At 47.5% G+C, this 13,925-nt stretch overlaps 20 non-coding genes across 20 annotated transcripts; all 20 read right to left on the bottom strand.

The window, feature by feature from the left end:
- Nucleotides 1–8,343: 8,343 nt before the first annotated feature.
- Nucleotides 8,344–8,455, bottom strand: LOC121000174. Its single transcript, XR_005778803.1, has one exon. It is a non-coding gene; the product is annotated as a U5 spliceosomal RNA (small nuclear RNA).
- A 171-nt stretch (nucleotides 8,456–8,626) lies between these two features.
- LOC121000173 lies at nucleotides 8,627–8,742 on the bottom strand. Its single transcript, XR_005778802.1, has one exon. It is a non-coding gene; the product is annotated as a U5 spliceosomal RNA (small nuclear RNA).
- Nucleotides 8,743–8,913: 171 nt separating this feature from the next.
- Nucleotides 8,914–9,029, bottom strand: LOC121000168. Its single transcript, XR_005778798.1, has one exon. It is a non-coding gene; the product is annotated as a U5 spliceosomal RNA (small nuclear RNA).
- A 170-nt stretch (nucleotides 9,030–9,199) lies between these two features.
- LOC121000167 lies at nucleotides 9,200–9,315 on the bottom strand. Its single transcript, XR_005778797.1, has one exon. It is a non-coding gene; the product is annotated as a U5 spliceosomal RNA (small nuclear RNA).
- Nucleotides 9,316–9,486: 171 nt separating this feature from the next.
- On the bottom strand, nucleotides 9,487–9,602 carry LOC121000126. The gene has a single exon (XR_005778757.1). It is a non-coding gene; the product is annotated as a U5 spliceosomal RNA (small nuclear RNA).
- Nucleotides 9,603–9,772: 170 nt separating this feature from the next.
- LOC121000166 lies at nucleotides 9,773–9,888 on the bottom strand. The gene has a single exon (XR_005778796.1). It is a non-coding gene; the product is annotated as a U5 spliceosomal RNA (small nuclear RNA).
- A 171-nt stretch (nucleotides 9,889–10,059) lies between these two features.
- LOC121000165 lies at nucleotides 10,060–10,175 on the bottom strand. The gene has a single exon (XR_005778795.1). It is a non-coding gene; the product is annotated as a U5 spliceosomal RNA (small nuclear RNA).
- Nucleotides 10,176–10,346: 171 nt separating this feature from the next.
- Nucleotides 10,347–10,462, bottom strand: LOC121000164. Its single transcript, XR_005778794.1, has one exon. It is a non-coding gene; the product is annotated as a U5 spliceosomal RNA (small nuclear RNA).
- Nucleotides 10,463–10,633: 171 nt separating this feature from the next.
- LOC121000163 lies at nucleotides 10,634–10,749 on the bottom strand. The gene has a single exon (XR_005778793.1). It is a non-coding gene; the product is annotated as a U5 spliceosomal RNA (small nuclear RNA).
- Nucleotides 10,750–10,919: 170 nt separating this feature from the next.
- Nucleotides 10,920–11,035, bottom strand: LOC121000162. Its single transcript, XR_005778792.1, has one exon. It is a non-coding gene; the product is annotated as a U5 spliceosomal RNA (small nuclear RNA).
- Nucleotides 11,036–11,205: 170 nt separating this feature from the next.
- LOC121000160 lies at nucleotides 11,206–11,321 on the bottom strand. The gene has a single exon (XR_005778791.1). It is a non-coding gene; the product is annotated as a U5 spliceosomal RNA (small nuclear RNA).
- Nucleotides 11,322–11,492: 171 nt separating this feature from the next.
- LOC121000125 lies at nucleotides 11,493–11,608 on the bottom strand. Its single transcript, XR_005778756.1, has one exon. It is a non-coding gene; the product is annotated as a U5 spliceosomal RNA (small nuclear RNA).
- Nucleotides 11,609–11,779: 171 nt separating this feature from the next.
- LOC121000159 lies at nucleotides 11,780–11,895 on the bottom strand. Its single transcript, XR_005778790.1, has one exon. It is a non-coding gene; the product is annotated as a U5 spliceosomal RNA (small nuclear RNA).
- Nucleotides 11,896–12,066: 171 nt separating this feature from the next.
- On the bottom strand, nucleotides 12,067–12,182 carry LOC121000158. The gene has a single exon (XR_005778789.1). It is a non-coding gene; the product is annotated as a U5 spliceosomal RNA (small nuclear RNA).
- Nucleotides 12,183–12,353: 171 nt separating this feature from the next.
- Nucleotides 12,354–12,469, bottom strand: LOC121000124. The gene has a single exon (XR_005778755.1). It is a non-coding gene; the product is annotated as a U5 spliceosomal RNA (small nuclear RNA).
- Nucleotides 12,470–12,640: 171 nt separating this feature from the next.
- On the bottom strand, nucleotides 12,641–12,756 carry LOC121000157. The gene has a single exon (XR_005778788.1). It is a non-coding gene; the product is annotated as a U5 spliceosomal RNA (small nuclear RNA).
- A 170-nt stretch (nucleotides 12,757–12,926) lies between these two features.
- Nucleotides 12,927–13,042, bottom strand: LOC121000156. The gene has a single exon (XR_005778787.1). It is a non-coding gene; the product is annotated as a U5 spliceosomal RNA (small nuclear RNA).
- A 170-nt stretch (nucleotides 13,043–13,212) lies between these two features.
- Nucleotides 13,213–13,328, bottom strand: LOC121000155. The gene has a single exon (XR_005778786.1). It is a non-coding gene; the product is annotated as a U5 spliceosomal RNA (small nuclear RNA).
- Nucleotides 13,329–13,500: 172 nt separating this feature from the next.
- LOC121000154 lies at nucleotides 13,501–13,616 on the bottom strand. Its single transcript, XR_005778785.1, has one exon. It is a non-coding gene; the product is annotated as a U5 spliceosomal RNA (small nuclear RNA).
- A 171-nt stretch (nucleotides 13,617–13,787) lies between these two features.
- On the bottom strand, nucleotides 13,788–13,903 carry LOC121000122. The gene has a single exon (XR_005778754.1). It is a non-coding gene; the product is annotated as a U5 spliceosomal RNA (small nuclear RNA).
- Between the last annotated feature and the right edge of the window lie 22 nt (nucleotides 13,904–13,925).

Raw genomic sequence — 13,925 nt, 5'->3', positions numbered from 1 at the left:
GGGCACATGGCCTGAGCTTGCCCTTTACACCTTGGAGGTGCTGGCCTGCCCTGCAGCCAGTGTATTGTCTGAATGTGTGTTTAGCACGGCAGGGGGCGTTATCACAGACAAGCGCAGCCGCCTGTCCACAGCCAATGTGGACAAGCTCACGTTCATTAAAATGAACCAGGCATGGATCCCACAGGACTTGTCCGTACCTTGTGCAGAATAGACATGTATACCGGCCTTAACCAGCCATTGTTATACTAAATTTAAATTAAAACCAAAAACCAGTGTTGGCTCTCTCGTCCTCCTCCGCTGCCGCTTCCACGTACACCTCTACGTCCACCGCCTCCTCAAACTCCTACTCCATATGGACCTCCACCTCATAAATCAAGTTAATTTTTTTAAATTTGTACGTATTTTATTTTATGTCATTTCATAAATTTTCGGTTACATATTCGGGTGAAATTCACCAAGTTTTGGGTGTGATATACCACTGCTATACCTTGTAGACAGGCAAACAAATTTCACTGATTTGTCTGTTACATTCTCAGGTGAAATTCACCAATTTTTGGCTGTGATATACCCCTGCTTTACCTAGTAGACAGGTAAAAACATTTCACTAATTTGTCTGTTACATTCTTGGGTGACATTTGACCATTTTTGACATTTTTAAACCCCTGCTCTGCATAGGTGATAGGGACATAAATTTAAAAAAATCGTCTGTTACATTGTCAGGTGACATTTTACCAATTTTGCCGTATACAAACCTCTGCTCAGCATAGGTGACAGGGAATTAAATTTAAAAAATTCTTCTTTAATTTGTTGCGCACCCCCTCCTTTCATTCAATGCTTAAACTTTAACAACTTGTCCCACATTTGCGCTTCAATAATTTGTCCCACTTTTCCGCTAGATCATATTTAATTTCAAACAATTAACCTCCCTTGGATGTGGTCTCCCTTTCTCATGCTCCCTCTCTGGCGTGGAACCCTGATTCGCTGCTAACCGTGATCAACATGGTAGGCGCAGAAAATAACATCGAAAGTTGTTAGAGCAGATATCCAATTGGATCGTGGACATCACGGGGATGTGCGACATGGTGGAGCAGTATGTGTGCACATGCCTACATGTACTGACTGATGGTTCTGCCCCCTTCAACTTCTAGGTCTCCAAATTGGGCACATGGCCTGAGCTTGCCCTTTACGCCTTGAAAATGCTGGCCTGCCCTGTGTATTGTCTGAACGTTTGTTTAGCACGGCTGGAGGGGGTTATCACAGGTTATAATTTCCCAATGTTTTGGGGTGTACCCTAATCAAAAATTTTTTTTTTACCAAAAACCAGTGTAGGCTACCTCCTCCACCGCCACTTCCACCTGCACCGCCACATCCACTGCCTCCTAAACCTCCTACTCCATATGGACCTCGTCCTCCTAGATCAAGATTATTATTTTTTATTTTTACATATTTTATGTTATTTGAAGTCATTTCCCTATCCACATTTGTTTGCAGAGCACTTTCCATGCCCTTAACCACATTTTGCTGCCCTCTAGCCCTTTCCATGACATTTTTAGAGCCATTTTAGTGCTCAAAAGTTCGGATCCCCATTGACTTCAATGGGGTTCGGGTCCCGAACTCGAACTTTTTTCTGAACCCGAACATCCAGGTGTCCGCTCAACTCTACTCATCAGTCCTTTCATCAGCAATCAATCAACGAAGCGATTTCCAAGAGACAACCGTATGCATGCACTCATCCAAAAGCTGAACCTGCTCCTGGCCAAATTGCTGATGTTTCAGTCCCTCCCTTTCCAAGTGATGGACTCTGCACCTTTCAGAGAACTGATGGCTTGTGCTGAGTCGAGGTGGAGAGTCCCAAGCTATAATTTCTTTGTGAAAAATGCAGTACCAGCCCTGCACACATATGTAGAACAGAAGGTGGGCCAGTCCTTGAGTCTGTCAGTGTCTGCGCAGACGTGTGGAGCTGTAACTATGGTCATGGACAATATATGTCCTTTACGGCCCACTGGGTAAATGTGGTTCCTGGCCAGCCACACCAGCCACTTTTCCAGGCCGTTGGTCCTGCGACAATGTCCGCCTCTGCCTCCTCATCCTCCACTGTGTCCTCAGCCTCCACTGCAGGGACAATTCACAGTGCTTATCCAGCATACCACATGTGCAGGGCACGGCGGTGTCACGCTGTTCTGCACCTAGTTTGCCTGGGCAAACAGAGTCACAGAGGGGAGGAACTGCTCCACTTCCTTTATCAAGAAATCGAATCCTGGCTCTGATGGACTGAACCGTCACTGGGGCTTCTGGAGAAGCCTGAGGGCCAGACTCCTTCCTACTGACTATGGACCCAGAACTATGGAGACCCCCTCAGACCTTTTGGTGTTACAAGGAACTATGAACCCTGATTTATGTGTGGAGTTTATATGCCACATATTTCCTATTGACCACTAAAGGTGCAGGGTGTGAATCCAGCAACACAAAAAAGGATAACTCCGCACTGAGACTCTCACTGATTGTGTTAGTGATGGGATTAAGATAGCTGACTCTAGGAGTAGCCGACTCCAGTGAAGATGAGTAGATCACCCTATGATACACTCAGGAGATAATCCCATCACATGTGTCTCCTCTCTCTCCCTATTCATTCATTAGGGGGGGGGGGGAGATGTCTGTTTGCATGCTGTTCATAGTTGATTGATGTTGTTAGACTTCTTGAACTGTATATACAGTATACTGAGTTGGTCTTCAATAGAGTCAGTTCCTGTTTTGCCTTCAACATAGAGTCTCGTCTCATGTGTGTGGGGATTCCTATATGCTGTATACTCCCCTGGCTATAATCCCTAGCTCCCTAGCTCTTGTAAGAGCTGTTCCTGTTCCTTGTTCCTGCATCGCTCTCTGAAGGAAGAGAGGTTCACCTACTGGAGCCTGGAGCCTTCTCGTAGGTCCAGGGTGGGTAGGAGATGTCGAGACCCCAACCAAGCTGCGGTGGTTTGTCTGGTCTGTGGTGGTTACAGTGTCAAGTGGAGTGCTTGGAGCCCTCGGGAAGCACTAGGAGCATCCATCAATGAAGGTACCCAGTCAGGGTGCCAGGCGTTCCGTTACAGTGGTGGCAGCAGTGGGATGGCGTCCTAGTGCGAGGAGAAGCAGCTCGAAGACACTGTTCGTGGAGTATATTGAGGGCAACGCTAGTATCTGTACAGCGCCCCTGGATACAGCAGGATGGGAATCGGCTAGTCTTCGGACAGTGTTCCAGGATGAGGAGGAGGAGGCGGCCAGAAAGGAAGTCTGGTATGATGCCTTGGAAAATGCCCAGCGGCGGCGAGGTGAGAGTCTCCCCAGTTATGAGCAGCGGCTACAGAGGCGCGTGGCGATGCGGATGGGTCTCTTGGGAGAGCAGCCTCTGGACGAGTGGGTAACAGAGCTCCAGAGCCTCGTATGTAAGGAGCTCTGGCTAGAGGACGCTTACCGGGCCCTAAGGTGGCATGTCATTCAACATTCCCCCTGGATGGCCAAGTACGACTTACCTGAATGGAAGGATTATGATGGACCTGGGTTACTATGGGAGGCTTTGGAGGAGGACATTGACCTCGGCAGCACAGAGGAGTCTAGGTTTTGGGACATCTACAACTACAGGATGGGCATGCATGTTTATGCTGACGGATGGGAGGTGAGCAAAGACATGACCCACCTGGTAACAAGGGAATGGGAGCTGTAGCAGACCTACTAACACCTGTTCAGCTCCATTCAGCCCCAACCTACCCGACAAGCAAAGCCAGATCTGCCATCCTACAACTGGGAAGATACCCCCTGCTTCCCTACCAGCTCCCAAAGTAGGAAACTTTATCGACTGGTTATGGGAAGACCTCCTGACGGCAGGTAGAGATGGGACCGAAGTCTCTCCACCGGCCCTACAGAGATGCTGGGCAGCCGGCCCAGATCCCCAACTACAGCCAGCATTATCCAGAGTCCAGACAGTCAGTCAGTCAGTCAGTCAGTCAGTCTGACTCCCCAATGGCAGCCGGAGTTTCAGGGAGTAGGGACAGTCGGTCCTGCTCCCCAGCGGCAGTATGTTTTGCAGGGAGAGGAGAGCAGCGTCTACATTCCCCAGCGTCAGTGAACCTTGCAGGGAGAGGAGACAACCGGCCTCTATCCCCAACCACAGGGGGACAGCACCCCTAACTCCGATGGTGCAGATGGGACTGCGGTCTCTGCACCAGACCTACAGGGATGCTGGACGGCCGGTACAGATCCCCAACCAACTCCGCAGGAATGCCAGGAGGAGGAGGTAAGCGATCCCTCCTCTCCACAGCCGATCTGCAACCAGGTCCTGGGGGTAGGATTCCCTGACCCCTTCCCAGCGGAAGAGCTGGCATCTGGGCAGAGCGCAGTCAGCCTCTGCCCTCCCCTATCCTCTTATCTAGAGCCCAACTCCCCACAGGCTACCCCAGTGGAAGAGCTGGCATCTAGGCAGAGCGCAGTTGGCCTCTGCCCACCAAGTACCCACAGATCCAAGCTAGAGAGCAACAATGCAGCAAGGAGTAACAGACGCACACTCAACAGCTGGGGACATACATAACAGAGCCAGGCCCCAGAGTTCAACAGGACCAATGTTTGTTTATGGGTGGGCTACTCGACTAACTCAGGCACCGACCAACAGGTGGTCAGGTACCTGGTTAGTCTACTGTTGGGAGGGGATAAATGTGACGGACTGAACCGTCACTGGGGCTGCTGGAAAAGCCTTAGGGCCAGCCTCCTTGCTACGGACTATGGACCCAGAACTATGGAGACCCCCCTCAGACCTTTTGGGGTTACAAGGAACTATGAACCCTGATTTATGTGTGGAGTTTATATGCCAAATATTTCCTATTGACCACTAAAGGTGCAGGGTGTGAATCCAGCAACACAAAAAGGGTTAACTCTGCACTGAGACTCCCACTGATTGTGTTAGTGATGGGATTAAGATAGCTAACTCTAGGATTAGCCGCCTCCAGTGAAGATGATTAGATCACACTATGATACTCTTGGGAGATAATCCCATCACACGTGTCTCCTCTCTCCCTATTCATTCATTACGGAGGGGGGGGGGGGGGGAGATGTCTGTTTGCATGCTGTTCATGGTTGATTGATTTATGTTGTTAGACTTCTTGAACTGTATATATACTGAGTTGGTCTTCAATAGAGTCAGTTCCTGTTTTGCCTTCAACATAGAGTCTCGTCTCATGTGTGTGGGGATTCCTATATGCTGTATACTCCCCTGGCTATAATCCCTAGCTCCCTAGCTCTTGTAAGAGCTGTTCCTGTTCCTTGTTCCTGCATCGCTCTCTAAAGGAAGAGAGGTTCACCCACTGGAGCCTTTTCGTAGGTTAAAGGGTAGGTAGGAGACGGCGAGACCCTAACCAAGCTGCAGTGATTTGTGGGGTCTGTGGTGGTTACAGTGTCAAGTGGAGTGCTTGGAGCCCTCGGGAAGCATTAGGATCATCCATCAACGGAGGTACCCAGTCAGGGTGCCAGGCGTTCCGTTACACTGGCTTTCTCCTTAAAAACTCAAAATCGGAACCATGGTGACCGACAATGAGATGAACATGGTGTCGGCGCTGCGTCAAGGAGGGCTGAGCCATGTGCCCTGCATGGTGCACATGTTCAATCTGGTTGTGAAGCTGTTCCTGAAGTTTTCAGCCCATCTGTAAGACATCCTGAAAAGGGCCAGGAAACTTTGCATGCACTTCAGCCACTCGTACACCACAAAGCACACCCTCCTTGAGCTTCATTGTCAGAACGGCATCCCCCAACTACAGATGTCCCGAATAGTTCGCCGGCAAATAGTTCCCGGTGAACATAGCTTGTTCGCGTTCGCTGCGGCGGGCGAACATATGCGATGTTTGGTCTGCCCCCTATTCATCATCATTGAGTAAACTTTGACCCTGTACCTCACAGTCAGCAGACATATTCCAGCCAATCAGCAGCAAACCCTCCCTCCCAGACCCTCCCACCTCCTGGACAGCATCCATTTTAGATTCATTCCGAAGCTGCATTCTTAGTGAGAGGAGGGACAGTGTAGCTGCTGCTGATTTAATAGGGAAATCGATAGCTAGGCTAGTGCATTCAGTGTCCACTACAGTCCTGAAAGACTCATCTGATCTCTGCTGTAAGGACAGCACCCCAAAAAGCCCTTTTTAGGGCTAGAACATCAGTCAGCTTCTTTTTTTCCCTGTGTAATCTAATTGCAGTTGCTTGCCTGCCAGCGTGTGTGTCAGGCTCACAGCGTATACTGTGCCCATTTGCCCAGTGCCACCACTCATATCTGGTGTCACAATAGCTTGCATTTAAAAAAAACAACACTTTTTGGACTGAAATAATAGCAGTCATTTTCCTTCACAAGTGTGCGTTTCAGGGCCTGCAAGGGCACAGTGTCACAACAGTGCAACTCATATCTGGTGTAACAGTGGTGCACATAAAAAAAATATATACTTTTTGGACTGAAATAATAGCAGTCATTTTCCTTCACAAGTGTGCGTTTCAGCGCCTGCAAGGGCACAGTGTCACACCAGGGCAACTCATATCTGGTGTAACAGTGGTGCACATTTTAAAAAAAACAACAAAAAAAAACACTTTTTGGACTGAAATAATAGCAGTCATTTTCCTTCACAAGTGTGCGTTTCAGCGCCTGCAAGGGCACAGTGTCACACCAGTGCAGCTCATATCTGGTGTAACAGTAGTGCACATTTAAAAAAAATATACAATTTTGACTGTAATAGATTGAATAGCAGTTAGTTGTCTGCAAGCGTGTGTGTCAGGCCTACAGCGTCTACTCTGCCAACTTCTGCCAGTGCACAGTGCCACTGATATCTGGTGTCACAGTAGCTTGCATGCATAGTACAACTTAAAGGGAACCTGTCATGTGGATATTTGATTATAATCTAACTAATTATATACAATAATTAATTAATAATTAACTACTAAAAACTACCTTAGATGTATTCACTTACTGGTGTGACAGAGGGTTATCTCATAATATACACATAATATGCCGCATGCTAATGAGCTAATTTGAGTCCGGCGTGATGTCATTGAGTCCAGCATATATTTAATTCAGAGCTATAGCCACTCCCCTGCCCACCTGCTGCTGGTTCATATGGAAACAAACAGTCATTCAGCAGCAGGTGGGCGGGGAGAGTCAGGAGCTCATGAATATTCATGACTCATCATTATCAGCTGGAGCTTTTCAATACAAGATGTTGGCAGATTGACTGGGTCAATTAAAGAAAGTGACCCAGCATTGTGCTAAGAGAATCAATCACTTATTTATGTTGCCCTTAGTTAGGACACCATAAAACTAGTGACAGGCTCCCTTTAACTAATCTAAAAAAAAATGACAGGCAAAGGCAGGCCACCACGCAGGGTACGTGGCCCGAGTTCAGAGGCCACATACCCTGAACTCGAAAAGTTCTGAGGACATAGTTGACTGGCTAACACAGGACACCCAATTTTCTACAGCTTCCGCTCGGAACCTTGACGCACCATCCTCCTCCAGCTTAGCTTCGGGCACCTCTCAAGTTACCACTCGCCCGCCTGCCGCCACCACCAACACTAGCACCACAGCCGCTTCACTTGATCTGTCAGAGGAGTTATTTACACATCAGTTGGAAGAAATGAGTGATGCGCAACCATTATTGCCAGAGGATGTAGATAACAGGGATATGTCTCAGTCAGGCAGCATTACACACATGGACGTACGGTGTGATGATGATGATGCTGTACCCCCACAACAGTGTCCCTGACAGTGACTGACCCCCAACAGGGGGTGGAGGCCGGCAACTATTGTAAGACGGACCCCGCGTTCCTTATGTAAGTGAGCTTAAAGGGAACCTGTCACCAAAAAATTGCTTATTAAGCTGTTAATGGTAACTTATAGTGCTGCATAGTAGTTTCCTAATGCACTTTTTCTTCGTTTAGCCGCATTTAGCCTCCTTGAGAAATCAATGTTTTATTCAGTCGCTGTCCTCTGCTTCAAGTCAGGTTTGAAGTCAAGGGGGCAGCGGCCTAGGCGTCTCCAATCCTGCTCTCCCCGCCGCCTTTATTGAAACGCCGGATCTCAGTGCCGGGACCGTGCTCCCAGTTTCGCTACTGCGCATGCGCCCGCCAGCCTTACATACTAGCGCAGTTACAGAAGATGCCGGGCGCATGCGCAATAGCGAAACTGAAGCCGGCTGAGTGTACGAGCCGGAGCCAGGATCGCGCTACAGGCTACAGCAGCCCTTTACTGCGCATGCAGGCTGGGAGCGCGGTCCCGACACTGAGATCCAGCGTGTCAATAAAGGCGGCGGGGAGAGCAGGATTGGAGACGCCTAGGCCGCTGCCCCTTTGACTTCAAACCTGCAAAAATTGGCAAAAAACTCAGTTTTGCTCCTCTCCACAGAAATCTTTAGTAAAAGGCGAAAGATTTATACGTTCTGAAAAGAAACCAAAGTATACATCGGGCAAGGGCTTCCTGGGTTCTTGGTGCCGTCTCCACAAACCTCAATTGGCTTAAGGACACCACCTGGGAGGAGTAGGTTGCCCATGTTCTAGACATGCAAATGAAGCCACTAAAAAGACTGCAAGATCTAGAGACAAACGTTCTGTTTTTCAACCTGAACAAGGAAGACCCAGCAAGCTGGAACATGCAAAAATTGGCAAAAAACTCAATTTTGCTCCTCTCCACGGAAATCTTTAGTAAAAGGAGAAAGATTTATACGTTCTGAAGAGAAACCAGAGTATACATCGGGCAAGGGCTTCCTGGGCTCTTGGTGCTTTTCCTCGGACCTCGACTAGGCTTAGGGAGACCACCTAAGAGGAGTAGGCTGTCCATGTTTTAGACATGCAAATGAGGCCACTAAAAAGCCTGCAAGAGCTAGAGACAAACGTTCTGTTTTTCAACCTGAACAAGGAAGCCCCAGCAAGCTGGAGCATGCAAAAATTGGCAAAAAACTCAGTTTTGCTCCTCTCCACGGAAATCTTTAGTAAAAGGCGAAAGATTTATACGTTCTGAAGAGAAACCAGAGTATACATCGGGCAAGGGCTTCCTGGGCTCTTGGTGCTTTTTCCTCGGACCTCGACTAACTCAGGGAGACCACCTAAGAGGAGTAGGCTGTCCATGTTTTAGACATGAAAATGAGGCCACTAAAAAGCCTGCAAGAGCTAGAGACAAACGTTCTGTTTTCAACCTGCACAAGGAAGCCCCAGCAAGCTGGAGCATGCAAAAATTGGCAAAAAACTCAGTTTTGCTCCTCTCCACGGAAATCTTTAGTAAAAGGCGAAAGATTTATACGTTCTGAAGAGAAACCAGAGTATACATCGGGCAAGGGCTTCCTGGGTTCTTGGTGCCGTCTCCACAGACCTCAATTGGCTTAAGGAGACCACCTGGGAGGAGTAGGTTGCCCATGTTCTAGACATGCAAATGAAGCCACTAAAAAGACTGCAAGATCTAGAGACAAACGTTCTGTTTTTCAACCTGAACAAGGAAGCCCCAGCAAGCTGGAGCATGCAAAAATTGGCAAAAAACTCAATTTTGCTCCTCTCCACGGAAATCTTTAGTAAAAGGCGAAAGATTTATACGTTCTGAAGAGAAACCAGAGTATACATCGGGCAAGGGCTTCCTGGGCTCTTGGTGCTTTTTCCTCGGACCTCGACTAACTCAGGGAGACCACCTAAGAGGAGTAGGCTGTCCATGTTTTAGACATGAAAATGAGGCCACTAAAAAGCCTGCAAGAGCTAGAGACAAACGTTCTGTTTTCAACCTGCACAAGGAAGCCCCAGCAAGCTGGAGCATGCAAAAATTGGCAAAAAACTCAGTTTTGCTCCTCTCCACGGAAATCTTTAGTAAAAGGCGAAAGATTTATACGTTCTGAAGAGAAACCAGAGTATACATCGGGCAAGGGCTTCCTGGGTTCTTGGTGCCGTCTCCACAGATCTCAATTGGCACAAGGAGACCACCTAGGAGGAGTAGGTTGCCCATGTTCTAGACATGCAAATGAAGCCACTAAAAAGACTGCAAGATCTAGAGACAAACGTTCTGTATTTCAACCTGAACAAGGAAGCCCCAGCAAGCTGGAGCATGCAAAAATTGGCAAAAAACTCAGTTTTGCTCCTCTCCACGGAAATCTTTAGTAAAAGGCGAAAGATTTATACGTTCTGAAGAGAAACCAGAGTATACATCGGGCAAGGGCTTCCTGGGTTCTTGGTGCCGTCTCCACAAACCTCAATTGGCTTAAGGAGACCACCTGGGAGGAGTAGATTGCCCATGTTCTAGACATGCAAATGAAGCCACTAAAAAGACTGCAAGATCTAGAGACAAACGTTCTGTTTTTCAACCTGAACAAGGAAGCCCCAGCAAGCTGGAGCATGCAAAAATTGGCAAAAAACTCAGTTTTGCTCCTCTCCACGGAAATCTTTAGTAAAAGGCGAAAGATTTATACGTTCTGAAGAGAAACCAGAGTATACATCGGGCAAGGGCTTCCTGGGTTCTTGGTGCCGTCTCCACAAACCTCAATTGGCTTAAGGAGACCACCTGGGAGGAGTAGGTTGCCCATGTTCTAGACATGCAAATGAAGCCACTAAAAAGACTGCAAGATCTAGAGACAAACGTTCTGTATTTCAACCTGAACAAGGAAGCCCCAGCAAGCTGGAGCATGCAAAAATTGGCAAAAAACTCAGTTTTGCTCCTCTCCACGGAAATCTTTAGTAAAAGGCGAAAGATTTATACGTTCTGAAGAGAAACCAGAGTATACATCGGGCAAGGGCTTCCTGGGCTCTTGGTGCTTTTTCCTCGGACCTCGACTAACTCAGGGAGACCACCTAAGAGGAGTAGGCTGTCCATGTTTTAGACATGAAAATGAGGCCACTAAAAAGCCTGCAAGAGCTAGAGACAAACGTTCTGTTTTCAACCTGCACAAGGAAGCCCCAGCAAGCTGGAGCATGCAAAAATTGGCAAAAAACTCAGTTTTGCTCCTCTCCACGGAAATCTTTAGTAAAAGGCGAAAGATTTATACGTTCTGAAGAGAAACCAGAGTATACATCGGGCAAGGGCTTCCTGGGCTCTTGGTGCTTTTCCTCGGACCTCGACTAACTCAAGGGAGACCACCTAAGAGGAGTAGGCTGTCCATGTTTTAGACATGCAAATGAGGCCACTAAAAAGCCTGCAAGAGCTAGAGACAAACGTTCTGTTTTCAACCTGCACAAGGAAGCCCCAGCAAGCTGGAGCATGCAAAAATTGGCAAAAAACTCAGTTTTGCTCCTCTCCACGGAAATCTTTAGTAAAAGGCGAAAGATTTATACGTTCTGAAGAGAAACCAGAGTATACATCGGGCAAGGGCTTCCTGGGTTCTTGGTGCCGTCTCCACAGATCCTCAATTGGCTAAGGAGACCACCTGGGAGGAGTAGGTTGCCCATGTTCTAGACATGCAAATGAAGCCACTAAAAAGACTGCAAGATCTAGAGACAAACGTTCTGTATTTCAACCTGAACAAGGAAGCCCCAGCAAGCTGGAGCATGCAAAAATTGGCAAAAAACTCAATTTTGCTCCTCTCCACGGAAATCTTTAGTAAAAGGCGAAAGATTTATACGTTCTGAAGAGAAACCAGAGTATACATCGGGCAAGGGCTTCCTGGGTTCTTGGTGCCGTCTCCACAAACCTCAATTGGCTTAAGGAGACCACCTGGGAGGAGTAGGTTGCCCATGTTCTAGACATGCAAATGAAGCCACTAAAAAGACTGCAAGATCTAGAGACAAACGTTCTGTTTTTCAACCTGAACAAGGAAGCCCCAGCAAGCTGGAGCATGCAAAAATTGGCAAAAAACTCAGTTTTGCTCCTCTCCACGGAAATCTTTAGTAAAAGGCGAAAGATTTATACGTTCTGAAGAGAAACCAGAGTATACATCGGGCAAGGGCTTCCTGGGTTCTTGGTGCCGTCTCCACAGATCTCAATTGGCACAAGGAGACCACCTGGGAGGAGTAGGTTGCCCATGTTCTAGACATGCAAATGAAGCCACTAAAAAGACTGCAAGATCTAGAGACAAACGTTCTGTTTTTCAACCTGAACAAGGAAGCCCCAGCAAGCTGGAGCATGCAAAAATTGGCAAAAAACTCAGTTTTGCTCCTCTCCACGGAAATCTTTAGTAAAAGGCGAAAGATTTATACGTTCTGAAGAGAAACCAGAGTATACATCGGGCAAGGGCTTCCTGGGTTCTTGGTGCCGTCTCCACAAACCTCAATTGGCTTAAGGAGACCACCTGGGAGGAGTAGATTGCCCATGTTCTAGACATGCAAATGAAGCCACTAAAAAGACTGCAAGATCTAGAGACAAACGTTCTGTTTTTCAACCTGAACAAGGAAGCCCCAGCAAGCTGGAGCATGCAAAAATTGGCAAAAAACTCAATTTTGCTCCTCTCCACGGAAATCTTTAGTAAAAGGCGAAAGATTTATACGTTCTGAAGAGAAACCAGAGTATACATCGGGCAAGGGCTTCCTGGGTTCTTGGTGCCGTCTCCACAAACCTCAATTGGCTTAAGGAGACCACCTGGGAGGAGTAGGTTGCCCATGTTCTAGACATGCAAATGAAGCCACTAAAAAGACTGCAAGATCTAGAGACAAACGTTCTGTTTTTCAACCTGAACAAGGAAGCCCCAGCAAGCTGGAGCATGCAAAAATTGGCAAAAAACTCAGTTTTGCTCCTCTCCACGGAAATCTTTAGTAAAAGGCGAAAGATTTATACGTTCTGAAGAGAAACCAGAGTATACATCGGGCAAGGGCTTCCTGGGCTCTTGGTGCTTTTTCCTCGGACCTCGACTAACTCAGGGAGACCACCTAAGAGGAGTAGGCTGTCCATGTTTTAGACATGAAAATGAGGCCACTAAAAAGCCTGCAAGAGCTAGAGACAAACGTTCTGTTTTCAACCTGCACAAGGAAGCCCCAGCAAGCTGGAGCATGCAAAAATTGGCAAAAAACTCAGTTTTGCTCCTCTCCACGGAAATCTTTAGTAAAAGGCGAAAGATTTATACGTTCTGAAGAGAAACCAGAGTATACATCGGGCAAGGGCTTCCTGGGTTCTTGGTGCCGTCTCCACAGACCTCAATTGGCTCAAGGAGACCACCTGGGAGGAGTAGGTTGCCCATGTTCTAGACATGCAAATGAAGCCACTAAAAAGACTGCAAGATCTAGAGACAAACGTTCTGTTTTCAACCTGCACAAGGAAGCCCCAGCAAGCTGGAGCATGCAAAAATTGGCAAAAAACTCAGTTTTGCTCCTCTCCACGGAAATCTTTAGTAAAAGGCGAAAGATTTATACGTTCTGAAGAGAAACCAGAGTATACATCGGGCAAGGGCTTCCTGGGTTCTTGGTGCCGTCTCCACAGAACCTCAATTGGCTTAAGGAGACCACCTGGGAGGAGTAGGTTGCCCATGTTCTAGACATGCAAATGAAGCCACTAAAAAGACTGCAAGATCTAGAGACAAACGTTCTGTTTTTCAACCTGAACAAGGAAGCCCCAGCAAGCTGGAGCATGCAAAAATTGGCAAAAAACTCAGTTTTGCTCCTCTCCACGGAAATCTTTAGTAAAAGGCGAAAGATTTATACGTTCTGAAGAGAAACCAGAGTATACATCGGGCAAGGGCTTCCTGGGTTCTTGGTGCCGTCTCCACAGATCTCAATTGGCACAAGGAGACCACCTGGGAGGAGTAGGTTGCCCATGTTCTAGACATGCAAATGAAGCCACTAAAAAGACTGCAAGATCTAGAGACAAACGTTCTGTATTTCAACCTGAACAAGGAAGCCCCAGCAAGCTGGAGCATGCAAAAATTGGCAAAAAACTCAATTTTGCTCCTCTCCACGGAAATCTTTAGTAAAAGGCGAAAGATTTATACGTTCTGAAGAGAAACCAGAGTATACATCGGGCAAGGGCTTCCTGG

The sequence above is a fragment of the Bufo bufo genome, chromosome 4, assembly GCF_905171765.1.
Source record: "Bufo bufo chromosome 4, aBufBuf1.1, whole genome shotgun sequence".
Taxonomy (NCBI): domain Eukaryota; kingdom Metazoa; phylum Chordata; class Amphibia; order Anura; family Bufonidae; genus Bufo; species Bufo bufo.
The sequence above is the reverse complement of the archived record's forward strand: the minus strand, read 5'-3'. Positions and strand labels throughout refer to the sequence as shown.